Raw genomic sequence first — 27,799 nt, 5'->3', positions numbered from 1 at the left:
TGCTTTGGGCAGACCCCTCTCACTGTATGTTCTAGCACTGTTACCAAAGACTTGAGGTTTTTATTGCAGACAATCCAGTAACCAAACATCTCAGTAACACTACTTCTGCTTATCATTATTTTCAAGCATCCTACTCCATATCCCTCTGAGCTCTTACAGCGCCTTGGCTCAAGTCAGGGAACACCCCCCCCTGCCCCTGCTCCCCCCCTCGCCCCCCCAGCTCTGGCAGCTGAGGCTGCTATTACAGCTATTACAGCTGATTCTCAATAAAAGACAGGTCTCCTATCTTTCTATGCTGTGGCTGATCTCTGGTGTTAGGTGTTCTAGTGATACAGCTATTTATTGGATTTTACAGAGTTCTTACTCTTTGGGTGAGGACTGATTTTTTTTTTCTGCTTTTTTATTTATTTGGTTGGTAAAGAATGCAGATAGAAAAGGCTTAAAGTGGTAGGATTTTACTTTTCCTAAGTATGAGTTGCTGCAGGCCCTTGAAAAGATATGAAGGTATTGTAGGGGAGCTGAGGATGAATTCTAGAGCTATCAGTAATGCATGTGTTAGTGTATCTCACTTTGCTGTATTAAATTAGCCTTCTTACTGCTATATATTGTGGTAGCTTATGTACAAGCACAGAGATGCTGTTGTTAACTGTTAATGGATCAGTAAGTCTCTTCAGGTCCACCTATACTAGATACTCCTAAGAGTTATTACTCAAGCTGTGTTAAAATCTGTAATGGACCGGAAAATGAAATAGTTCATGGGACTTCATTCATAGCATGAAAACATAGTAGCTGATGTCTAACAGAGCTGTGATTGTTCAGGTGGATTTTCAAATAATTTCTGGGCTCTAATAAGTTCAAAACAAGCTTTAAAAGCTGCTGTGTGGGAAATAGTAGTGCTAAAAAGCATATATGTGTTAACTAGTCTTGAGCTTGCTTCAGAGTTCTGCAGGATTTCACTAATGTGTAAATGAAGTATTAATCTCTGGAGAAGTCACCTGTTTAGGTTGTTACACCTCTTCAGTTTCCTACATGTGCTAGGGTTCTTGATGTTCTATTTGCAGTGGTTGCTAGAATCTGGGGACCTCTTTGTGTCGGTGTTGCAGCTTTGTTTCATAACCAATAGCCTTACTGCTAGACCTTCAGAAAACCTAACACGGTTTTCTGAAGGGCTGACCTCTACTTAGAGTACATCCACATAAGGCTCCCTACTCATTTTTTCACACCCTTTGGATTTTGAGACCTACTTACAACTGGGAAGGTGTGAATTGCATGCTTACTTAATCTTGTTCAAATGTAGTGCAGGGGTTATGATGGTGGGAAAACTGCAGTGATAGGCTCGTGACTCAAGTCTAGGTTTTGAGACCTATAACCGGCATCTGTATTACTTCTTGAGCAATGTTTATGTCCCCAGGTTTGCTTCAAGCATGGTGAAATTTACCTTGGGTCAAGTCTTGTATCAAACCTTCTTGGAAGGATTTTTGGGGAGAAATCTCTCATAATGGAGAAGTTTACTGAAATACCTATACTATACTAATCCTCTTAGAACATGACGATTATTGCTGTGACATCATATAGATGTTTGCAAAGGATTAGCATCCCTTCCTCCTCCTCCTCCTTGTAGGGGAGGAGCAAACAAAATTGCCATTAGTTATTGAGGAGGAAGAATAAAGTGGAATTCTGCCCTTCATCTTGCAGCAGCTGCTGGTAGCAGGGAGTGGGAAAAAAAAAAGGCTGGGCTGGCTGCTGCTTCCCAGGAAAGCAGAGTTTTGTAAATCAGCAGGGGACACTCAATACTACCTTTATGCAGTCCTACCATATCACTTGAAATTGGAGAGGTCTGGAAAGTATTTCAAATGAAAGGGGTTTAAAAACAAAACAAGACCTGAAAACCATTTTACTTGAAAAATGATCTGTAATTAATTGTGTTGTGTTGTTAACTCTATCACCCCTTCAAACAAAATAGTAGCAAAGCCATAAGACTTCTCCCGTACACACTTCTTATTGAAGAAGATTTAACGTGAAACTCAGTTTGTTTTACCCTTTGATAGCCTGAGTGATTTAAAAAAAAAAAAAAAAAAATTTACAGAGGCACCACCATCTTTGATGCTTTGTTGGGAAGCCAAATCCCTCCAGGTGGCTTAGACAGATGCTAGCACCTTGACTACGCCCTAGTTTGTATACTGTTTTAATAGTTACTAATTACCTATTCAATGTCATTACCATGTTTCTGTTTTGGCACAAAATTACAGAGCAAGTTACAACAGTCACACAGATCACTATGTATTCTGCCAACAGCGGAATATAAGAATTGTTAGAGTGCTTGCAAGGTATGTTGAGAAGCTAGTGTGTGTACTTAGCTTTTTGAATTTATGTTTATTCTGGACTTTCTGCAGTCTTTCTGATATTGTTCTTTGACTGGTACTGACAGCCTGTACAGCTACTACTTGCTAAATGCTAGAGAGCTGTTTTGGAAAAGCAGCGTATTTCTTACAATTTGGGATCGGTCAGCAGACCAAATTAAATCTCCTTGAACATTCTTTGGAAATGTGTGGGGTGTTGTTGTGTTTTTTTGTTTGTTTGTTTGTTTTTTTTGAAGTTGTAGTGCTAAATACTATTATTCCAATATAAATGTATTAAGGCAGAAAGCCCCCAGTGACTTACTGTTACAAAGCTTCCATGTAGTAATTTAAGTCTCCTTTACTGTAAAGGAAATAATCTGTATCAAGAAAGAATACTATTTCTTTTCCCATCCTTGCTGACCTGCTCTGTAAATGATACCTATTTCATAGTATAAGTTTTAAACCCTGTTAATTCTCTTACTTATATCCCTTTTCTGGAAAGTGTTTCCTAGTGAACGTCCTATAGAGGGAAATTGCTTGAGCAGGGCTAATTATTTTGGGCAGAGTACCATGTTAATGCAGACACCTGTAGTTTTAGTGCTATCTTGTTTGACACTGCTTTGCAGGTAGGTATGTGCTGTGCTGCACAGGGCAACCACATATGAAATGCATTTCAAGTTGAATAGGACTTCTGCTCTTTGTAATTGTATGTCTACAGTGGGAAGATTTCCTGGCATAACTAAGATGATTAGTGGTGTGATTTGTTCTGGGAGCACTGCTGTGCTGATAACAGACTGGTTTATTTTTATAATACGCAATAGTGGAAACACCAAGAGCATTTTGGCTGGCTTAGTTAAACAGGGAAAAAATTATAGTGAGGAATCAACCAACCCCACTCTAGTAAGATATTATCTATAGTGGAATAGTTAATTTTTACATTTAAATTGCTGTTTAGTTTTCAGAGTTCACTTCCACATGAAAAGCACAATTAAGAATTACCAAAGCTATTGTCTGGACTGTCTTTGATGCAGAAATCCCTGTGCTTGAATTTATCACATCACAGCCAACTCACATTTTGAAATGTAGCTTTTTGTATCCATGTAATCTATTGGCTCTTTAACTTCAATGTTCTTTTTGGTTTACAAATAATTCCTGGGAGAATAAGAGAAGTGCTCAGTGAACAGATTAAAGAATTGAGCACATCACCTATAGAAGACAGTGTAGGTTCTGGGTCACAGGACATGAACAGAGCTCTTCCTTTACAGCCGTCAGTGTTGACCAATGGGTTTCAGTCAACTCTGAGGCTGGAGGAAACTTTCCCATTAGAAGACTTCTGTTATCCATTGTGTTGTTCATTTTTATAAACTTGTTGCTCCTTATTTTTCTGTAGTGCTTTGTCTGAATTTTCAACAGTTAAAAGCTTGCAAAAATTGGGAAGGACATTTTGCATTACTGTTGCTGTCAACATCTGAAGGTATGTTTACACTGCAGTCTTTTCATTTGAGATAGAGCCAGCCAGAAGTTTGGTTTTTGTTTTGTTTTGTTTCTGTTTTGTTTTTTTTTTTTTTGGTGGTGAGTGCAGATTAAATGTCTGTTAGCTATTCTCACAAATGCATTGCTTTTCACTTCCCCCAACAGTTTTGCACCTGTTTAATGAAGCTACCTTGTCAGCTGTAGCAGTGCAATAATTACCCTTTTCAAGCAAGTGCAGGCCGTGCAGCTCTGGGAGGGGATGAGTGGAGAACTTCAGCTGGATATTGTATTACAAAATGTGTGGGAGACACAAGGGTGACTTAAACTGGCTTCTCTACCAGGAAGGAGACATGGAGCTGCACCTTTCAGAATTAATTGCCAGGGTAGTTTAATCCCGTGCCTTAATCATGACATTGCAGCCACTTATTTGAATTATTGTATCATCAGTTGTGATACTGTGTTTATCACTGGTGTGTCTGGAAATGCAGCTCTTCTTTTTGTACAGGAGGAAAAAAAATCAAAGCTCCTTCATGATTCTTTCACAATGAATTGTGGGGAAAAATTGTCTCCTTGTGAGTTCATTGGGGAAATTATGTAGGAGGTTAAGTAACAACAATGTTTAGCCTTAGGCTTACGGTCCTTTTAAATATGGAAGGAATATTTTTTTTTTTTTTTTTTTTAATTTTCTGGGAGAGAAAGAGCATCAGCCAAAAAGGAGCCTAGGGTAACTCTGTAGTGAAAGGCTGTCCTCAGGTGGTCAGCACTGTCAGGAACATGGGGGATTCTGCTGCATTCTGCTCTACTGGGCTTATTTTTGGACAGTGTCTTCTGATTTATGGACTGACATTCAGTATAGTGCTGAATCAGAATTACTAAAGTATTCTGAAATGGGAATACGTGAAATCCTACTTGCAGACCAAATAAGAGAGTACTGACAGTCAAAAAAAAAAAAAAAAAAAATTTCTGACTTCTCTTAGAATAAAATTGTCTGCTTGAATTTTAACATTGAATCTTTTGTATTTTTATGGTTCAAGCAGTGTTAATTTCTTAACTAAGTTAAAGCCATGCAGACTTTGTTAGAATGTTCCATCGCTTTAGTGGAAGTAGGAAGTAAGAAAGTACTTGAATCTGGTACATTTGTTTTCAGTTAAGGAAGCTGGCAAATTATGTTACAAATCTTTTGGAAGAATTGTGATTTTACAGACAATGAAAGTAGGACTTAGAGCAACACATTATCTAGATAATATTGCTGAGAACATAATTATGATTGATATTCTGTTGCATAACTGATAAGTAATATAAAAACCTCGAATAAAATACAATTGTAGGATAATACAACAAACAGCACTGAAGTCTGACGTTTGCTAGATCAAAAAAGCTGTGTGAGTTATAAGGCTTTCTGGTGATGTAAATATATGTGGATAGGTAATAGTCTTTAAAGAATAATCACCAGTGACTTCATACTAAGGCATCTGAGATTTCTTTATTAAATAAAACCTTCTGGCTTTATTTTACGTCTATATTGAAGCAAAACATTTTGGTTTAAAATGTTCTTTTCCAATAATATTGATTCATAAGCTATTATTTTCAGTTTTTCCTTGTACATTTGGTTTTTATTTTGATATTTTGGAAGTTAGAAGTTCTCTCAAGTGAAAAAAATTTCATTTAAAGTTGTTATACCTACTAAGTACTTCTTAAGCAAAAGGTTGATGTGCTTTCTGTCTGTATTTGTTTAAACTACATAATAGATTCTAGGATTTTTCTTCTTTATGAAGTCACATGATAACTCAGAAAACCACAGGGCAGGGAACCAGGATTTGAGTTTCCAAGGCTATATAATAGCTCTGAGGGAACTGTGGTCTTGTGTATTGTTAGTGGCTGTTGGTCAAAAAATGACTATTTGTGCCTACAAAGCTTCTGAAATACTCTGATAGAAGCATTGTTATTATATTTCATCTATTTGCTACCCTAGATTTTAAGTATAGTGTATAGATAATAAAATCATCTTTTAGTTCATGGTGGAAGATGTGAGTGGCATACAAATATGAACTAGTGTAGTGGGTTCACGTGGCAAGGTTTTGGTAGCAGGGGGCCATAGGGGTGGCTTCCGTGAGAAGGATCTAGAAGCTGCCCCATGTTAGGTAAGGGCCCCACTGATGACTGCTCACCAGAGCTGAGCCAATAAGTGATGTTGTTTTGCACCTCTGTGAGAGCATATTTAAGACAGGGAAAAAAAAAAAATGTTAAAGATTGCAATCTCACTTCCATTAGCTACTACTAATGTATTATTTTCTTGAATGTGAAGCATATTAGGGCATGGCTCTATTATAGACAGTAGATTTTAGTATAAGGATACAAATACCAGAAATTTCTTCCCTTGTGAACTTATTTTGTCCAAGCAAACTCTATCTGCGAGCATATTGAAGTGTCTCCAGGTAGTGTTTTTGTGGAACAATTAGTGACATGTCTGCTTCCTTGCTTTTTGTTGTTCACTTCATGTTGTAAAATAGATGTGTCCAAGATATGAAAAACTGGGCCAAACTGCCAAAGGTGAGATAGCATGCTGAGGTAGGCAGATAAAATACTTTTCTCCAACGAAGCAAAGGAAGCTGAACTGACAGTGAAACTTCTTCAGTTTTTGGCCAAGCTGGAAAAATGCACAAGGTTATAAATGGAAGAAAATGCTTAGAAATTGTTCTTATGGATATTGTTTTTTTTATTTATTTTTAAGGGACTGTTATATCATTTACATGGTGATGTAACTGCTACTACTCCTTAGTAGAAGCCTTTCCTAATACCATTAAGAGAATTGGACATCCCACTGTATGCTTTAAGATGTTTAACTGGGATAGTTTTTGAAAGAAGGTAGTGACTACGGGGAGCAGATTCCTGCTCCTGATCTTGGTTTGATTCTTTTGTTGGCCAAATTTTGGCCAGCTGGCTTGTAGCCATCGAGCACACAGAAGCTGTTAACAGTAGTAACAATGCAAGTAACAATGCAGATGCTCTGCAACTGTTTATGTCAGTTGCCCAACTTGCTGACACCTCTGCTACCCTATAGGTAGTATTTTTTCAAAGAGGCTTGAGAAAAGTATGGTGTGTTCTTTTTTTGAACAAGAAGTTGGCTTCCACTGGATATTGTTCAGACTTTTGTTACTCAGGAGGGACTTGAGTGTGACTGAAGAGAACCCCAGTATCTTTTTCTTTCTTACTTCACTTGGGGGCTTTAATGCTGCTTTTTTGATTCAATTACTTGTACTGATTAGAAGGCAGAGATGGGAGAAGGCATAATCTCCATTAAAACACTGGGCAATGCTGAGGGACATCCTAGCAGGCAATGATCTTTCCAGTCTTTCTGAGATCAGCATTTATTTTTTGTTAGACATCTTTCCTTCTAATAATTCCTGTTTCACATATACGCAGACCTCAGTTTACAGCAAGTCTGGTGTAATGTGTCCCCCTTAATGATTGTAAGCAAACACCTACTTGTTGCTGAGCAATACACGCACAAAGCATGCGACTACAATGTAGGCTGCTATGTGGTAGGGAAAACTTAGAGCCGATGATGTGTGTGTTTTAGTAGGGGAAGGGTTAGTTCATGACAGGAATGCATTTTTAAATTAAAGGAATAAATAAAGGAAACAGGTAGGTTGTAACAGCTGGCCAAGAGCACTCAAAGACTTACAAGCTTTTAGAGCAATTAATCCAGATCAAGAGAGGATTAACTTTGAAGTTTAAAATATCCTCCCTGCCTGAGGAGGGACCAGTTTAAAGTGCTTATGAGTTGGGTAGATAGTTGATTTGTAAGAGTGGGAGTTAATTTATGGATATGAAGTCTGCTTTTTTGACATTGCCATCTGCACTTTTAGATCTTGATCTTTTGTAGTAGATCAGTAGCCTTGATCAGTATGGAGTGAAAAATATCATAGATCATCTTAGATTAATACAGACCCTAAGAAATGTAAATTACTTGGCTTGCTATATCTATTACCAAGGCCAGGAGTTCTAGGAAACCTGATTAGCAAAAATTGGTAAATTCTCTAAGTAGAACAGCAAATCTGGAAAATGTTAGTCTCTTACTCTTTTATGGTTTTATTTTATCTTGAAAAATAGTTGTTTTTTTTTAAAGGAGTTTTTTGGGGAGGGATTATTTCAGAAGTTGCTCTTCTGCTCATTATACAGTAAATCTTGTAAGCTTGCCAGCAAGTGTATTAGTAAACTTAATACCAATTTCTGATTTTCTTGGAAATAAAACTACAGTAAGTTTTTTTTGTTTGTTTTTTGTTTTTTTTTTTTTGTCAAAAAGCTCACTGAGATAATCATTGCATTTTATTACATCAACCAGTGTAAATGACAGGTCAAGTGCAGAAGGCCATAGTTTTCAGTTGACTAGTTTCAGTTTTGAAAATTACATAAGAGATTTTCACACTTGGAGCAGAAAGCTTACCCTGGTATTCCCTGTTATGGCTTTGCATTTTGATGGGAATATTCTGTTCAGTCTTTGCCAGTATTTTAAAAAGGGTCTTCAACTTTTCTACAATTACTTTCTGTCTTAAAACAGTGAAATGCCTACTACTGTCTCCATTCTCTTTACTGTCTTCTAACAAAAGCAGAAAGTGAAACTATTAAGAAACAGCACTCTCATAAGCATATGGAACTGAATCCTGACAGCTTCTCCAACCAGACTGAAATTTTTCCAATTTTATCTTCCCATGCAAACTCCAGGTGTGTGTTTTTTGACACAAACATATCCTCGTGTAGAAACTTATTTCAAGCACCTCGAAGAAACTATGTTCACTTCTGACTGTGATGCCAAGAGCTTCTAATGCCAACAGAAAAAATAAGATAAGGTAGTGTGTGTACTCTGTATTATTACTACTTCATGATCTCGGTGTAGAACTGAAGATGACCTTAATACTGGGGGCAAAATGGCAAGTTTCTAAAATGACTACTGCTCACCCTGTGTAACATAAAGTACTGTAACAGTCTTGAAAATGTTTTAAACATCTCTCCATCAGACAGCCACAGATGTATAATTACGTTAGGCACTGCCAACCTTAGTACATTGGAAGGGGAATGGGTTAGGCATTTAACTTCAGGTAATGTGGGAGGACGTGGGAGTTAGGAATGGAGATGGAGGTGTGGTCATCACAACCACATCTAGTGAAGAGCTCTGTGTCATCAAACTGTTATTAACAAATCAGGTAAGAAGAACACCAACAAAATGAGATGCTAGCTTTGAAGCTTTTTTGTCAAGATGAAGAGGAAGGTGGGGAAGAAGAGATTCATCTTGCACAAAAGGACAGAGGGTAATAGGTTCAAAAAAATCCTCATAAGTGGAACTAGATAGCCAAGAGCTTAGGCTAAACAAGACCTTGCAGAAACAAAGAATTCTATTCTAAAGTATGATCTATTATTGCTGTTTTCACTTTTTTCATAGGTTGTCATTTGGAGTTTAAAATGTTGTCGTGACTTAATTTTCTTGTTTGAGAAAACACTTTTTTCAAGTGTGATTTTTGGGTAAAGCTTATAGGTTTTTACTACTATTGTTTGAGTCTAGACTTATCTTTAGATATATGCCATGAAATGCTTTAGAATCTGGTCCCTTTGTTCTTCAAGATATTTCTGCTCAGAATATGCAAAGGATGATGCGGTCAGGACCCAGCTGCCTGTGCTTGTGAAGTAGAATGGGAAAGGAGGAGCTGATGCACACTTCATGTCTTACGCTGACTTGTAACACAGGTAGATCGCACAGATTAACAGTTAGACTACTCCTGGAAAGTGTTAACAAAACCAATGTAGATGCATTGAATTGTTGCCTCTGAGTATGTATGCTAATGTGTGCAGTTGCAGTCAAGCAGACACGGATGCAAACTGTAATAAAGTCAGGAATTTGACACTTCGGGGAAGGCTAGGGATCTGAGATTCTTCAGAGCTGGTCTTCCTCCGGTCAGCCAGAGAAGTTAGGATGAGGGCTAAGCTTTGGTTAGGTCTGCTGCTCAGTGTATTCATGGAGTTGGACTCACCATTCTGTATTTCAGTATAGGTTTAGGGCTAGGGAAGCAAGGTCTTTTGAACAGGACTTCAATCAGAGCCCTGCTCCTCCTAGAAAGCAAGGGAGTGAGCTTGGCTTGGGACAGGGCTGTAGGTCAACATGTATTTGGAGCTCCAAATGCAGACACGTTATATGCTCCCCTCTAGGATAATGGGTGAGGTCTTTCAGAGCTGGAATCGCATTGGAGTCCTGCCCAGCCTGGAAAGCTGATGGTGCAATGTGGAATATAAGGGCTATTATTGCTGGGAATCATGTCATAGGAAAAATCTTCTTGTACATTTATTTGCAAGTGGATGCTCTTATGTAAGAGAAGGAGCACACAGTTCATGCTTCTGGCAAGATCCAAATTAACACTCAAAATGAGAAACACTCATAACTGTCTAAAGTATTTTTCCTTCGAGATAAGATGAGTTAAAGACTTTGTGCAACTCTAGGTCTTTTTTTGTCAACTGTTCGTATGTTGACTGATATCTTTATCACCTTCTGAAATTCTGCACTGATTTTTCATGTTATTTATTTTGAAAAGCAGTAAAATTCTCTTCCCTCACTGGTTGAAATACAGAAGAACAACTTGGCATTTGTAGTAATCAAACTGACTGACTTAAAGTGGAATAGCAATTCATTTGGCACAAGCCAAAACCAGGAGACTTTTTTTTTAAAAAAAAAAAAAAAAAAAAAAAAAGAAGTCAACATCACTATTTAATGAGACGAACAATGCCAATTCATGATTTTTTTTTTTTTAAGAAATTTCTGCAAAACTTGGCCTGTCTCTCAGATTAGCCCCCGGCTGGTTTAATTTGTCTGGCACATGCTCAATTCTGACACAAGCCGATCATATGACTCGAAAGAAAAAAGAGAAATGGGGGAAGTGTATCTTCTGCACTTTGGTTTTTATAATGCATACCACTTCTGTATCATAGAACAACATGCTGACAGAAGGTACTTAGTCACCTCCTATACCTTTTGATTATGCTTTGATCTGAAATTTATTTTGCTCTTCTTGGCAACTGAACTTTTTAAATCCATTGATAAAATCTACTTAATGAGCACTTACAAAGACACTGACAACACCACAAGACGATTCTGTTGGTGAAATCATGACATGATGCCTGTGAAACCAAAAGAAGCCTTCAGTGTAAGGCTTCATGCAAAATGCCTCTTTTTGAGGAAAATGTTAGCTTTATTCTTGCTTTGCCTCATTCAGCATAATGCTTCCTTGTATTTGTTTCAATGTATCAACAGAGGACATTTCAAATAGCCTTAACTCATAGAAAAGGAAATTTCCAGCACAACAAGCAGGATATAATTTCCTCATAATGTTTCAGATAGCTGCTTTCTTCTTTGATTTGTCCTAATTGTGTGCAAATATAGTTTTGCTTTAATGATAGCTTTACAGTTTGCCCTGTGAACTGTAGGTAGCTAGAGAATGGCTTTTTGTTGTGTCCCTTCCCATTTCCCTCCTGGAATAAAACTTTTTGGGTCAGGGGTGTCCTGTTACTTGTTAAATTCCTTTCATAATGACAATATGAGTAATAAGAACCCATTACAGTAAGGTTATAGCCCTTGGTGGGGGAGTTACAAGTTTTAGATATCTGTAGGGGACTTCTTTGCTCTAGCATTTTAGCAAGATCAGGTCTTTCACACTAACCTGTGCATTACCATCTCCAGCTACCTCATACTGTCCCTACGATTCTCTCAGAGGGTCACGCAGTACAGTCTCACTTGCCATCAGCTGGCTGGTGAGTCCCTTCATCTAATTATGAAGGCATATTTTGTCAGCATGTAGGCAGTGTCTTCTGACAGCTTTGGGAGCTTTCCAATCTTTTAGGCCTGCTGTGCCACAGTGTAGGGAAATTGTCTCGTTGAGCATTCTCTGTGCTTGGACGCTTTGTCCTTTGGAGGGGCCTAACTATCTTCATTAGAAACAGGTTAGGTAATTAATTTATATTAGATAGGTAGAGCTAAACGACGTGATACCGTAATCTCTTATCTTCTCTTAAATGATCTGCCCTCAGACATAATATTGAAGCTACACCATGAAAGCTGTTAGATTCTCTTCAGGGCAAGATGTTTATTTTAAAGCAAGAAATACAAATTAGGGATATGGTTTAGTAGGGACTGTTAGTGTTAGGTCATAGGTTGGACTTGATGATCTTGAGGTCTCTTCCAACCTAGAAATTCTGTGATTCTGTGATTCTGTGAAATTAATGGAGAAGAAGACTGTGAAGGGAATTCTGGAACACTTCATCCTGAATCTGACCATGACAAAACATTGAGCGTTACTACTTAGAATTTTGTTCAGAATACCTCTGCTGCCCTTTAAGCTAAAGTGGTAAGAAAGTCACTTTTTTACCTTTTTTTTTATTATTATTATTTTTTTTTTTTTTATTGCTCCTGTGACTGTTCACGTGTAAAATAGGAGCAAAGTATTTTATAAATTTTGCTCTATGTGACTTAGGAGTCTAGATTTTAAATAAATGAAGTACTTAGATATATACATAGGTTCATGTGACTTCCCAACACATCACTCCTGTAAAAAAGTATCTTTTCATTTTCACATCTGCTCAGGAATTAGTTTAGATGTTTTTCAAATGATCCATACTAAAAATGCTGCTTTTTTAAATACTGAAAGATGGGTTTGTGTAACTGCCTTTTCTTTTTGACTTGGCACAGTAAATGTAAACCTGAATGTAAAATACAGGTTAGAGAACTGCTAGTTAAACTGTGAAATATTGAGAAGCATGTTAAGGCATGACAATGTTGCACAGTTAACAATCATTCTTTTTTTGGCTTGTTGCCTCTTGAGACATGTACTTTTTAAATAAAAAATAAAGGGGCGGGGGGGGGGGGGGTTGGGCAAAGCAAGCGTTTTAGAGCTTATGCTTCACTCTACCAAAGTAAACACAAATATGATTTTTAAACAAAAAGAAGTCTGTAACAAAAGTACTCCCAAATACAAAATATTGTTCCTCATGAGATGTTGCGTGCCCTTCTAAGGCACATGTAAACTGCCAGACGTGCCATCTGTCACGCAGCCATTTTGGTGTTTGGCACTGCCAGGAGTGTTTGCATGGCTTGGAGAGGGTGCAGCAAGGGTGAATGAATGCTAGTGTGGAATATTGATTGCTTGGTACTTGTTTTGCTTTTTCTTGGGAGAAGAAAGTGGATTTTGTATGTGCTAGGGAACAAGGTAACAAGTATTTCATATTAGTAAGTCCTTGATTGAAGAGGGTGGATTTTGCGGAGTTTCTGCTTTTTTTGGAAGGCTATGGGCTTCCATGTGAGCTGATGTGTGATGAATATGACAAGAAAAAAAAACATAGTTTTAAGATACACTTGAAGTATTAAAAAAAAAAAAAAGTGATTAATATCCATTAGTTTGACTATTAAAGAATCTGAAACCTAACTTTTAGCTGAGGAATAAAAAAATACTTCAAGTGCTATTTAAAAAAGAAAGTGAGTATATCAGGAAAGCATTTAATAGTTTCATTCACTTCCCCCACCCCCTTAGTTTAATCTTGAGGATATCCCACAAAAGAATAGTCTAGAGGAAGAGGACGCTTTTTTCTTCTTCTGTGTACTATGGAGCATCCACCGGCTTTCCAACTATTATTCTTTCTTACCAATTTCTGTTGGGAGCCTTCTCCCAGTTTCAACCAGGTGCTTTCCCTACCTCAATGTATACGAGGATATTCAGTCATATGTCTGTGCTCTAATGCACAAGAAATGATCAGTTACTACTTCTATCCCTCTTTCCTTCCCACAGATCTCCAGAAGCCTGATGTGTGTCATTTCACTTACTGTTTTACAACATCTTTTCAATTTTCCGTTCATCACGTGGTGCCCCTAGTGCACGCTCTGCTTCATACTGCTGGTAGTGTGACACTGAATTTTGACAACCTGAATTTAGGTTGCAAAATTAAATTTTGTCTATGTTAATATGACTCAGTTCCAGGTGCAGCAGAACACACCTCAGCCTCTTTGACGTTGTTATTTCTCAGTGCCCGTGAAGCTGATGTTCTCATTTAAAAGCCACTGTAGAGAAGGCTCTCCAGTGAACTAACGTTCAGGTCACAGGCAAGTGAAACCAGTTGTCACGGTTTCAAAAGAAGCCAACTATACAGCAGTCTTATATCTTTGTATCTTCTCATCAAGATACTTTATAAGCAAAGCAATCAATGTAAGAATTCTATATAATCTAAAAATGTTTTTCCTTCATGTGCATATAGTTGTGGAGTTTTAAATTGTTTTAATGTTCTGTAAATAATAACCTGTCATGGTTGACATTCAAGATGGAAATATGTTGAGATGATCTAAACAAGATTATTAGCTAAATGTTACTGTGAGCATTTTTATACTTCGACACTGAAGATATAATATTGGGCTGTACCAATAAGTCTGTTCAGATGACTGAGCCAATTCACTTCCTTCAGAGTGTCTTCAGACTTAAAAATAGAATAGCTTTTCTACTGATATATTCTGATCAGAAAATATTATTTTACAGTAAATAAAAACTTCTTAAAATTCAGATCGGAAAAATATTCTTCTGGAGAGAATACTAGGAGAAATTTAACAGCTGTAGATTTGCAGAATATTTAGGAGTAAGACAATGAAAATTTTGTCTTCCTGTTGTATTTTTTTTAACAATTCTGTATAGTTCCTAACTGTGCGTGTTTTGTGCCCCCCCCATACACACACACATTGTAATGATAAATGTAACATGCTAGCAGGAAAGCTGTGTGCAATGTGTGCACTGAAGACAGGCCTAGGACTGGAGTCAAACATTCCACATCAGTCTGCAAGATTAAAATGTTTGTAGTGTAGCAGTTTACAGTTTTTGTTGGAGTCTATCCAGATATTTGTATGCAGAGAATTATTGCTCAATTACAAATTGCAATGATACAATCTAGTATGTTGGAAAATTTCCACTCTAGTATGGTCATGTGCCAAGGATAATACCTTTTGGGAATAATATGAGAAATGACGCATTCTGGCCTCAAAAGATAAACGGACAGCAACAGCAATTTTCTATGATTTTGGAAACTTGACAGTTTCTGTACCCTAATCAGAGAGGATTAGCATTTTCACTAGTTTGTGCTAAGAATGCTGGCTTACTAAATGCTGGCACCAACCTTCGGTGCACGTAAAACACTCATCCTGGGACAAAGTGCCGTGGCATAGATGCACGTTTGGGCTGTGTCAATTAGCACTTCCTCCATGAGCAGTTTAGGTAGCATCATGAAATTTGCTTTGTGAATGCTGTCTGCAATATTGGGGTCTGGCCACATGAAAGACCACTGTGAAACCTAGGGACTGGATTGTTTCACTGTATTCATCACCTGTGTATGCTGGAACTCGTTTCTTTTCAGAGTTGGGACTATTTTTTGTCCTTCAGGTTCAGGAACTACTGTATGTACATAGATTGTACTCAGCTGAAAACTGAGTAAATCCTGATTTGTCCAGTATTTCCTAGAGTATTCTAACATACATTTTTTTTATCTTGTTTATGCAGGGACTAGTGTGCTCTGGTAGCTAACAGCTTCCATTTTTCTATCTGCTCTTCACCCATTTTATCTTGTTACTCTGTGATGTTTTCTACTCTATAAATACTATTTCAGAGTTTGTTAGTGGGCTCTCACTTCTCAATCTTATTCGTCTCCCAGAGCTCTATGCAGCAGAGCTCTCTGTTTATAACCACGTAAAAGCTATTAAAATTTTTCAGAGACAGTAACCCATTCCTACATTAAGTGCAGCATGTCTGGTAGTACAGCAAGGTTATTTTGTAAGGCTTTGCCTATGCCTCTGGGCAAACCACAATATTATATGGAACATCTTATGTTGAAGTAGGTATGTATAATTTTCTGCTTTACAAAGTCAGATTACTTGGTTGACATGTATTTGACAAAAATGTGTGAAGGAATGCATATCTGATTCCAAGACTGGTGCAGCTATGGAAACCTTTTAAATGTAGTGGATGCTAGATTAGGCCTCTTCACTTGAGTCCTTCCTGCTGCTGAGGGTATTCAGGTAAGGCTGAGGCTCTACCACACATGCTGTAGGCAATGAGAACTTGAAGAAATTTCTGCATTCTGTACTTTTGAACCAGGCACTGAAAATCACATATTATGCAAGATCAGAGTTTCTGTATCAAGTGATTAATAGCTTTTCAATATGCTAGCCTTAGAGGTGGTAGTAGATTTCCTATAGTTTTTCTCTGACTGCCTTTGTATGGGAACCTGGAATAAAATAAGCTTGAAAGAGGTGTGAAAATCATCTAGCGTAAAAAGTGTATTTGTTGTACTTAACAGCTGTGTTCTATTGCTTTTTGGATAATATAGGTAAACATTTCAGTGATGCAAAACACTAATTTTTAAGCTAATTAGGAGAGGAGGGATCTAAGTCTTGAAACTGAAAATTATAAGTGGGAATTATCTTCTTGAATAACTGGATATGCCATATCTGGAATTTCCCTCATTCCCTTCATTAGGGAGCCCTATGATCATCTAACTCGCTTATACTCTTTGAAAATGTGTTTTTTGTTTGTTTGTTTGTTTTATTTGGCAGTAAAACAACTGCAGGAACAATGATTAGTTTGTGTGTTTTGTGAAGAGATGACACCATTTATTGCATTTCATGTTTATGTCGGAATGCTACTAACATTATGAGATAAATATAAAAAGCCTTAAGGTACCATGACAGTCAGAGACTTAATACTGAAAGCTCTTTGATTAGAAGAAATCTTTCTTCCTGAAGAAGAGTGATATGGGGAAAAAAAGTGTTAGTGGAATGCAGATCTTTGTCAACATTTTAATTATGCAGCTTAGTGGTTTTAGTCATTGTAGTTAAGTCTTGCTTTGTGCATAGCTTTTATTTCTGTTACGTTACTTTTCAGTCATTATATACTGACCACTGGGCAAGGTCATGCTAATATAGTAAGTAATGTTAGTACTATTTAAAAATAGTATGGTTTGTGGGTTTTGTTCTGCTTTCTTATTTTTGACACAGTGAAGGAAAAATTTTTAAGGTACATTGTCTAACGGTTGGCAGGTATGTGATTAGAAGTGTTGTCAAATCCTTTGATGCTGATGTTAATACATTCTTCTTAACCTATCCAATGCCTTTCTTAAAATGACCCATCTGGAGGCAGAGCAACCCCAAAAGCAATGCTTTCTGCCCAACACTTCCCATCTGGGTACCTCTTCAGCTTGCTCAGTGTTGCTCACAGTTCCCTTTCCTCTTCCTGTTCCTGCCAGAAGAGCAGCTGGTCCCAGTCACTTGTTCTCATGAAGGCTTGCTCCAGCCGCAGAGAAGCCTTGACATGATTCTGTTTGCGGTGGTTGCTCAGTACTTGATGTGAAATGAGTTACTGACCTTTCTGCTTCCTTTGAGGCAGCAATTACTTCACAGCTGACATGGTGTAAATAGCAGAGCTGAGAGCTGGAGGAACTTCATGAGCAAGCAGGAAAACTGTGCTTTACATTCAGCACAGAATGACAGAGTGTGGGAGCAGTTCTTTTACCTTTCGTTCTCTGCAGTGCTAGTAGAGGAGCTCTGCTGTTGGGATGAGAAGCCTTGTGCCTTTTACTCCAGAGCATGCATTCAATCAAGCAGTCAGTGAAAATGTAGCAAGAAACCTCCTTGGTCTGTAGATGGCATTATACAATATTGGCACCAGTAAGGATGTCTACACGTGGTGTTTCATAGCCTTTGTTGCAGGATATTTCAATAAGATGGGTAGTCATTGTTTTGGGCTGACAGTTTTAATGTGCATTTCTGTTATGGCATGAATGACCAGCTGCAATTTCCTGTCATTACCTGTAGTTTCTCTTGGACTTAGATAATTTTTTTAATTAGCCAGCTTTTTGTTAGGAAACGAATTTGTATGCCTCATCTGTACTTAAGGAAAAAAAAAAAAAAAAAAAAAAAAAACTTTTTTTTTTTTTAATAGTATATCTCATTTTTCTTGGCAGTCACATTCATCCTCCTTTTTCAGATCACTCTTGTCTTTAGGCAAATAACTTCACTGCTTCAACATAGCTATTTATCAAGAGTGTTCTTTTAGTATGTATTAGCATTTCTTGCAGTAGAAGTTGGCAACATTATTAAAACTTCCCTCAATTACTTGCTCTTATGAAAAAGTGTTGCTCTAATTTTCTTCCGACTCTGAGGTTTTTGGTGATTCATTTCTCTTTGGAAGAATTGTTTGGTTTGATCTCATACTTAAATTGCTCTGCATTTCTCATAAGGTTCCAGCAATATGCCAATGTTAATTCTGCATTTGAACTGGTTACCATGTGCAAGCCAAACATTAACAGGTTGCAAGTGTCTCAATCTTTTTGCAAAGAATGTTGACTTTTTTAATGGTGTTGTTTATGGATACAGTGATAGGAAACTTATTTGTGCAAACAGTGGAGGCTACACCCGTGATACAATACGAAGCCTCTATGGAGTCGTAAGGCCTTTCAGAAAGGCTTCCAAATCCTTGCAGGCCTTGAAGAAGTTGCTCACCTGTGAAAACTCTGCCAGTAGAAACTTGTTTGAAGGAAAGCAGATCCAGGTGGCTCTTGTGTAAATTTGGGGAGACCTTGTCTGAAAGGTTGTTAAAGGGAAAGAAAATTAGAAGAGGGAAAGTAAATGTTTTAGCTTGTCCTCAGTTCTCGGATTGTTTATATATATGAGAGAGTTGTCTGTGAGAAATTGAATACTTGTGACTAAATGAATTTAATTAAAATTATTTATTGCTCTTTCTCCCTGCTCCCACAAACACTTACTCAGTATCTTTATGTGGCTGTTAAAGGGTCATTAGTGTAGAAAAGAAAGCAAGCATTTATTCCCCTGACTACTGAGAAAGCTGAACTAAATAAAAAATACCAGGTTTCTGATGTGCCCCTAGACACTGCAAGTGTGTAAGTGAACACTGCTGTGTAAGTGACTACAATTTACAGCTATCTGTTGGCTACAGTCCTCATTATCAGTTCATTTTGGTCATAGATGTTCTGAAGGAACTCCTCTCATCACTGCATCTTTCTGACATGCGAATGCATTCTGAATGTCAGTGTTCTCAGAAGAGTTATGAAAAAGCCTGTTCCCAATTTTTTTGCACCAAAATCAATATCAAAAGGAATTTCAGGGAGGAAAAAAAAAAAGCCTAATCTCAGCCTGCATATGCAATACTTTAAATTGACTTCAGACAGGCAACTGCAGAGGCACTATTCTATTGCTGCAATTTTTTTTCTTTTTTGTTAATTTCTTGAAAATGCTTTTCCAGATTTAATACATCATATCTGAAATAGGCACTGACTTTTCAGTCAGTAAAAAATTGCTTTAGTTTAATACTTATCCTGGAAGGGAAAGTAAAAAATTTGAATGTGTGGATTTTTTTATTTTTTTATTTTTTTTGGAAACTTTCAGAAGCTGTCAAAGGGCTCTTAGAACCAGGACAGAACCTGTTCCTCATGCTCAGGCTTCGGCTTTTTCCCAAAATGTCATGGGAAGTTTTTAATCCACTCTTCCAATATGTTTTTTGTTTTTGTTTTTTGATGAGGTTGATTCACCATCTTTTTCCCAAAGTCACAAATAGGCTAGGTAGTTTTGTAAAACAAAACTATTTTTCCCTACTCTTTTCCCAAATAGTAAATTATATCTGTGTAGACATTCAGATTATGCTTCCTGGTGTTTGTCAGTGTATGAGAAAATGAGTTCCCTACATTGATAATTGACAAAGTTGTACCGCATCCTTGATTTTGGAAAGTGGATAAAGAATGACTTAATTTTTCTTGTGGAACTTGGCAGTTCTGTGACTTAAATGCTGTCTTGGAGCAGCTCACGTTACTTTGAGAAGTAGGGACTTGAAAGGAGATTTCACAGTGACAAAAGCAACTTGCATCAACATAAACAAACATTTGGTAATAAGATAATTAACATGATGGTCAGATGTAATTCTGTCATCACAAATGCTAAGCTTGTCCATCATTTCTACTCAGATATGTTAATAACTTTAATAAAAATACTGAAATCTTATTAAAATCCTGAATGACTTTCTGATATTTAGGTTATTTAATTTTTGAAAGCAAAATGTATAAATTTCTGTGTTCTTCAATATCCTTTTCCATGACAACTCCAACCATAATAGTTTGAAAGCAATCAGAATTGTGTTGCTCACATTATGCTCTTCATCTATGTACTTTCTGGGTTTCACTATTTTGTCTTTGTTTAGCATTCCTATGTGGTAAAGTGATTTTTCCTAAACTGAATGCTGGAATGCAATCTGAAATATCTTCTATATTTGAACTGGGGGGGGGGGGGGGGGAGTCTACGTTTGCCATGTGCCTTGCAGTGGCAGTGGTCATTTCACTGTTCTCATCAAATATCAGAATGATTTTCCTTGCACAATCTTGAATGAAGAAGCTATAGAGTTGCAGGTTCTCATAGCTGTTCATTTACTATTAACGTTATTTCTCTCTATAGTTTTATTTTGATAACATGTTCCTATTAAGCAATAATAAGGGGAAAAACTAAAGCAAGTTAAGAAATCAGCTGAATGAAACTTAGGTCAGTTTTTAACAGAAAATATGTTTTGGACAGGCCAGAAAGTAAATGTATGTGCATGGTGCTTTTTTGCCTTTTTGTTTATTTGTTTTACTGTGGTGTTTTGTGCTCTGGCTCTTTTTCGTTCATCATAAACTCTGGTTCTAAGCATTAGTTATGTTTATCCTTTAATCATACTGTCTAGGTTTGTTTATGTAAGATTTAGTCTATAGCGAGTGTGGGTGGTCATGTTATAAACAAAACTGACCCTCGGCCAGTGCAAGAATATCCAAGAACAGATTGCTTTACATACACAAGTTAAATTTATTCTGAATTCATTATGTGAGAGTTGGGTTCCCTGTTCCCTGTACCATTGAGCAGATACAACTTGTAGTAATTTCCATCTGTTTTGCTCTTTGTTTTCTAATGTACAAACAGCAAAACCAGGAGGAAGAGCAGCTAAGTATTACCTGAAGATAGAAACTCATTTAATGACCTTGTTTCATTGTTCAGTTAAAAATAGGCTGGCAAAGTTCAGCATCCCCACCACCCCTAGCAGCTCACTTGCTCTGGTGCCTCCATTATTGCCTGCATGTTCAAATATAGTAGGTAGTTAAATATCCAGATGGAAAAGAGTTTTCAGTTATTTCATCTTTAGCCCAGAAGTTCTAGTCACGACTCTTAATCTGACAGCAAAAATTTAATGGAGTTCTGCAGTTGTTCTGGGCTGTGGTATTTATTCTTCACATGGGGAGGCACGAGCTTATTCTGAAAATGTTTTTATTAAAATCGTGTTTCCTGACTCCGAGTGCAGCAGGTTTATGGGGTGATGTGGGTGTGTGGTCCTGTGGTTAGAACAGGAGAGTACAAGTACTCCAAGAACTCTGACTACACACCAGTGCTGCCATCAGCTCTTTGTGATCTTGGACAAACCACTAAACCTCTGGAGTTCATTTTACCTATTCATGCTGGCTAAAATGCTGATTTCAGAATGGGCTGGGAACCATAATTAGACATTTGATTTGCCTGAGATTCTTGGAGAACAGATCCACATATTCACCTACACTACAAAGCTTTACTAAGCACTGCTATGAAGTGAAAGATACTGTATTCTCTTGCTGTGTCAAGAGAAAGTGCTTTTGACTTTCAAAGACCAGAGTAGTGTTTAATTTACAGTTTGAAAAAAGAAGTCACATCTCTATATTGTATTATTGTTATGAGCTATATAGATGATAATGTTGAGTATTTTTTGTCTTCTCAGCGTTTATTACAAAGCAAGTCTAAATCTAATTCATTGTAGTCACAAGCTCTAAGGTGTGGTACGGGTGACAAATTTTGCAGATTTCTCTTAAATTTTCCCCTTTACGCTAAATATTTGTACTAATTATGTGTGATAACTTTCTACCATTTTGCCCATCACTTTGGGAGCGCTAACAAACAGATCAGAACATATCACAGAATCACAGAATTTTCTAGGTTGGAAGAGACCTCAAGATCATCAAGTGCAACCTCTGACCTAACACTAACAGTCCCCACTACACCATATCCCTAAGCTCTACATCTAAACGTCTTTTAAAGACCTCCAGGGATGGTGACTCCACCACTTCCCTGGGCAGCCCGTTCCAGTGTCTAACAACCCTTTCGGTAAAGAAGTTCTTCCTAACATCCAACCTAAAACTCCCCTGGCGCAACTTAAGCCCATTCCCCCTCGTCCTGTCACCAGGCACGTGGGAGAACAGACCAACCCCCAGCTCGCTACAGCCTCCCTTGAGGTACCTGTAGAGAGCGATAAGGTCACCCCTGAGCCTCCTTTTCTCCAGGCTGAACAAGCCCAGCTCCCTCAGCCGCTCCTCGTAAGACTTGTTCTCCAGGCCCCTCACCAGCTTCGTAGCCCTTCTCTGGACTCGCTCGAGCACCTCGATGTCCTTCTTGTAGCGAGGGGCCCAAAACTGAACACAGTACTCGAGGTGCGGCCTCAGAATATGTTTGTCAGAAGCATGGGCTGACAGGAAAAATACAAATCAGTGGGTGGGGGACATGCAGGAGATGTTCTTCTAAGGCTTTGTGCTCAGATTTGTATTGCAAGACTCTCTTTCTGCACCTGAAAACATTGCCAAGATGATGAATCAAGCTTGAGGCCTCATTTAAGGGAGGGTTCTACATGATGCAACAAGTCTACTAGGAAATGGAGGGGGTTTGGGTCTCCAAAATAAAATAAAATTCTAAGTAGGTGGCCTTTTTTCCCCTCCATGTATTATTCTGATAAAGGATAAAAATACACTTAACCAAATAGTCACTTAAATATTTAGATCAGGGCATAAGAGGAAAGTGAAGTCATTCTATTAGCATAGTGGATAAAGTGTATTTGATCTGTGCTAGATAGAAATGATTTGTGCATGGAGGAAGTGTTGCTGGTGCAGTGCAGATTTTTTTTTTTTTTTTAAGTGTGATACATGTTCTCTATTTCTGCTGCAGTTTACTTAATTAACAAGAAGTTGCTGATGCCTTATAAAATTCTGCTCCAAAGCGCTTGTTTCAAATTCATAGGAACCAGCTTCTGTATGGGCTTACAACTTGTAATAGTTGTTTGTACCATGTGTAGCAAATGAAAGCAATTTGGACTTAGAGGGATTGTGCTATATTACTTCCGTGACAACAGGAAGCTACAGCTTCAGTTAGTGGTCAAGCCCCTGTAGGAGCCATAGTATATGATTGTAAGTAAACAAGATATTCCACTGCTTTGCCTTGGGGAGCTTAAAGCTGTAAGATGAATTGACAAAGTGTGGGCAAGATAATAAGGTGCTGTAGGCAGCATGTTGATTAGAAGTATGGATATGTGAATGAGAATAAAAGTGTTTTCTATTTTGCTTTATCATTTCAGGAGCAGTCATTCTGTTGACACTCAGGAGTTGCAGAACAGGACAAGAAGAGGAGGATGAGAGTGGGGATGCCTCAAAAAGCAAATACTGAAAGAGGTGTTTCATAAGCGCTTCTTTCCTGGCATAGATAACAGGTTCTCCTACGTTGCCCAGTCTAAATTAGACTAGTATCAGTTCCTCCAAACATCTGATAGCAGTTGTAGGATAAGGAGGAGATCTGTGATTATCCAGACAGACTTGCCCCAGACTGATAATCTGAAATCAACTTTACTTCCTCTGGGAAAAATGTAGCAGATCCAGCCAATGTCATGTAAAGTTTTTAATACTATCTTATATGCTTATCAAGCAGTCTTATTTGTTAGATGGACTTGCTGAGACAATTCTTAAATTAATATATTATTAGTAGGCTGCTAAAGCATATTAAAGGAATCGCTGTCAATAATTTGCTATCAAGTGAGAAGGCTGTTCTAACTGCATTTATGCAAGATTTTTGTTTCTGGGTTGATTGCCATTCCATGCTTTATTTTTCAGTAGGGGTGGCAAAATAGAAAGGATGTGTGCTATGATATTTTGACAGGTGATGCTGGGCTACAACCAACTTGGAAAATGCAAACTGCTTTGGAAACCTGTGTAAAAAAGAAAAATAAAGGAAATACAAGAAAACTAATACATTTTTAATAAATTTATAAGGTGATAAATTATGCACTTAGGAATAGTTATTTATAGTTGTTCTTTAGGGGAAAAACTTGTTTTAAAACGTTGCTAAGGCTTCTGGTGGATGCAAATGGTGGTCTATGTGATTTTTTTTTTTTCAAAATACAAATGGGGATGTTTAAGTTGATGTATCCTTTATAGCAGATGTAAAGTAATCTGCTCCATCCAAGGCTCTTAGTTTCATCTGAATCACTGTGATTTGCCTTGAGCAATGAATTTTGGGAAAGAATGTTTAGAATACAGTACAAAAAATAAAATGTGACCTTTGAAAGAAAAAGGAGATTGCATTTGAGTGAAGAAAATGCGGAGGGGAGATGCAATCAATCTGCCCGCTTATGCAGAAGTTTTGAAGAAGAAAAAAATGATTAATTACTTGGTGTTTATTAGGTTCAATGTCTTTATAAACGATTTGGATGTAGGACTAGAAGGTGTTTTGAGCAAATTTGCCGACAGCACCAAACTTGGAGGAGTTGTAGACTCGGACAAGAGTGGAAAGGTCTTGCAGAGAGATCTGGACAGGTTGGAGAACTGGGCGATCACCAACTGCATGAAGTTTCACAAAAGCAAGTGCCGGGTCCTGCACCTGGGACAAGGGAACCCTGGCCATACATACAGACTGGGCCATGAGAGGCTGGAGTGCAGCCCCGCAGAGAGGGATCTGGGGGTCGTGGTTGACAGCAAGTTGAATATGAGCAAGCAGTGTGCCCTGGCAGCCAGGAAGGCCAACTATATCCTGGGGTGCATCAAACACGGCATCGCTAGTAGGGCAAGTGAAGTGATCGTCCCGCTCTACTCTGCACTGGTGCGGCCTCACCTTGAGTACTGTGTGCAGTTCTGGGCACCACAGTACAAAAAGGACATTCAACTGTTGTTGGAGAGTGTCCAGAGGAGGGTGACGAAGATGGTGAAGGGCCTGGAGGGGATGACGTATGAAGAGCGGCTGAGGTCACTGGGCCTGTTCAGCCTAGAGAAGAAGAGGCTGAGAGGGGACCTCATTGCGGTCTACAACTTCCTCGCAAGGGGGACTGGAGAGGCGGGTGACCTATTCTCCATAACCACCAGTGATAGGACCTGCGGGAAGGGGGTGAAGCTGAGGCAGGGGAAGTTCAGACTAGATACCAGGAGGAGATTTTTCACAGAGAGGGTGGTTGCGCACTGGAACAGGCTCCCCAGTGAAGTAGTCGCTGCACCAAGCCTGTATGAATTTAAGAAACGTTTGGACTGCACACTAAGTCACATGGTCTAAACTTTTGGGTAGGCCTGTGCGGTGCAAGGAGTTGGATTTGATGATCCTTATGGGTCTCTTCCAACTCGGAATATTCTACGATTCTAGGTTTAAGGGGCTAAAACGGTAGGAGGGGAGCACCTGGTTAACCATCATTACAAAGCTTTTCCTAATGCCAGGAGTAGTGAGGTACTGGAATGAATGCTGGGTTGTGAAGCTTGTGCAGATTTTCAGGAACCTGTTAGATATTCATTATTTATGTGAGAGTGGACTGCACCTGAAAGGAAAGCTGGGTGCAGCACAATCAAAATGCGTAAGTCTCTTTCAACCCTGTTTTCTGTGATTCTGTATGTCATTCATATGTGCGCAAAAAAAAATATTTTGAGCTCTATTATCCATTGTGCATGTTTGCATGTTTAGCCCAGTGACTTGCGATTTTTGGTGGAATGTAAAAAAAAAAAAAAAAAAAAAAAAAAAAGAAAGAAAAAAAAATAACTATGTCTGTTGCCAGAAGGCACTAATATTTTGATGTTTCCATTCTGCAATATTGCCTGAGAATCTTTTGAGGAATGGATTAACTACACACTTTGAACAGCCTGTATATGTATTAACTTTGCATTTTACAAGCTGGATGTATTTAATGTAAGGCTTAGTTCTGAGGTCACTGTGCCAGCCAGGTTCATTTATAGGTTCTTTTGAATGTGAGAACTTACTAAGGGGCTCTTTCATGGCTCAAGTCCACTGACAATCACAGTTTTGCTAGTGTTTGATGTTTGGGAGAGGCTGGAATTGAACCAAATCAAGTCTAAAGTAGAGATTCTTGTTAATACAGTGAAATATATTCCAGATAACTAAACTTTACTGCATTTTGATGAGGGGATATTTTTGTATCTAATTCTATGGAAATGGAAAGGAAGTTCTTTGCGATCTCAAATCTATATTTCTATATTTTTGAGCAAGTATAGTCAAATAGCTTTAAGTTGTAATTTCATGTCTTCTGGATCATCTAGATCACCCTGGAAAATGTCAGAGCTGCTTTCTATAGTAAGCTTTCAAGATCTCTTTTAGACTAGAGCTTGATTTTCTTGGTTGACTTTATAGATTAGAGCTCTGTAGAGTAAGAATAGAAGAAAGGCCCAAATATGAAGAGCTAATTAAATGATAGCTGAACTATATCTCTAGAGCTCTGTATTGGGCCAATGAAAGGCTAAGAAATTGTTTGACAACAAGTGGAAAATTCTTCTCTAGCTGTGTGTCATGCTTTTAGGTGGAGTTGCGTGAACCAGTTTGTCATTGGATAGCCACTGTACTCACCCAACCTTCTATATAATCCATGGTATGATTAGAGTATTTTGCAGCCATTGTTTCAAGTGCTTGTCTCATAATAATTACCTGCAAGCGTGCTGATGCGTATCAAGCTTTTTTTTTTAAAGATGGATAGGACCTAAAGTAAGCAGACCTTTGGAATGCTTCCATACAGGTTACATAAGGTAATATTTTGTTGTGTTACATCATGTCTGTTCAAATTGTTAGGAAGCTTAGGATTACACCATTTCCTAGGGCTGAGCTGTAAAAATTAAATACTTGTACTGGTATGGTCAGCTTTAATTTTGCTAACTGAAACCATAGTGGACTGTTAGATAAGGCCAGAAACTCCCACCTTTAGCAGAAGTATAAATGCAACTAGTACACAGTTCTTCAAGAAATAAAGCTTAATTGCTTGAATCATGCTTAAGTTACAGCTGCAGAATGTCTTTAGATGACGGGACTATTTTCCTTTTCAATTATGCTGTCAGCTTTGCAGATTTATGGGGTGGTTTTGGTCCCTTTTATATGTTAGAAGTTATAAATGTAAATGGATATTAAAAACATCAAATTTCATCTTTTCTGTCATTAGGTTTTGAAACTTTATTCACTCCGTACCTATTCAGATCTACTAAAGTTGCCTTTTGATCCAAACTGTCGTTATCTGTGTCCACTGGGTGCTAAAGATAAACAAAACTTGCAGATTGAGCCCTGGTACGGGAAAAAATATTTAGCCAAAGACTTTCCTATTGCTGCCCAAAAATTAGTAGATAAAAGCAACTGTTTTTGTGGTTTCTCCCCTACATGCTCCTATTCCTTTAATTCTGGGACTAGTATGAATTTGGTAGTGTGTTGATCAGTGTGTTGGCAGTGCTCGTGTGTTCTTGCTTGCAGTGGTTCCTGCAGTCTCAGGCACATATCTAAATGGCAATGGTAGGAGGAACCCTCACAGCTGTGATTTCCCTTTGCTGCCTATGAGCCATTAGTGGCCTCTTAATAGAAAGGCACGTTTTTGTGGGGCCAAAAACTCCTGTTGCATATGATCAGATTTTGTATGTTCTCCCATTAGACTACAGGGTGCTCTAGAGATGTGTGGGCAGAGCAGGGCCATGGGATCCTGAGGTCATACCCAGGATGGTGCAGCAGTAGCTGAAATTTCCAGTATGGAAGGCCAAACGGAAGAAAATTGATGAAGAAACTTCTCATAGCTGATTGAGGCATGTTAAAGGGTGCAAACCATGGGAGCCTTCTGTCATTTCCCTGGGTGGTTCATTTCTAATGG

General features: G+C 38.1%; 3 long non-coding RNA genes across 4 annotated transcripts; 2 read left to right on the top strand and 1 right to left on the bottom strand.

Annotated features, from left to right (window-relative positions):
- The first annotated feature begins 277 nt into the window (after positions 1-277).
- On the top strand, positions 278-26,549 carry LOC118167485. Of its 2 annotated transcripts, none has more exons than XR_004751162.1 (3): positions 278-371; positions 23,276-23,369; positions 26,480-26,549. It is a non-coding gene; the product is annotated as an uncharacterized LOC118167485 (long non-coding RNA). The 2 variants fall into 2 exon arrangements; XR_004751163.1 differs by lacking the exon at positions 26,480-26,549 and adding an exon at positions 25,392-25,670.
- Positions 288-4,061, bottom strand: LOC118167486. The gene is made up of 3 exons (XR_004751164.1): positions 3,976-4,061; positions 1,156-1,161; positions 288-363 (listed from the first exon to the last, which is right to left on the bottom strand). It is a non-coding gene; the product is annotated as an uncharacterized LOC118167486 (long non-coding RNA).
- A 98-nt stretch (positions 26,550-26,647) lies between the features above and the next one.
- On the top strand, positions 26,648-27,347 carry LOC118167484. The gene is made up of 2 exons (XR_004751161.1): positions 26,648-26,702; positions 27,110-27,347. It is a non-coding gene; the product is annotated as an uncharacterized LOC118167484 (long non-coding RNA).
- The last annotated feature ends 452 nt before the right edge of the window (positions 27,348-27,799 follow it).

Source organism: Oxyura jamaicensis, chromosome 5 (genome assembly GCF_011077185.1).
Source record: "Oxyura jamaicensis isolate SHBP4307 breed ruddy duck chromosome 5, BPBGC_Ojam_1.0, whole genome shotgun sequence".
NCBI lineage: Eukaryota > Metazoa > Chordata > Aves > Anseriformes > Anatidae > Oxyura > Oxyura jamaicensis.
The sequence above is the reverse complement of the archived record's forward strand: the minus strand, read 5'-3'. Positions and strand labels throughout refer to the sequence as shown.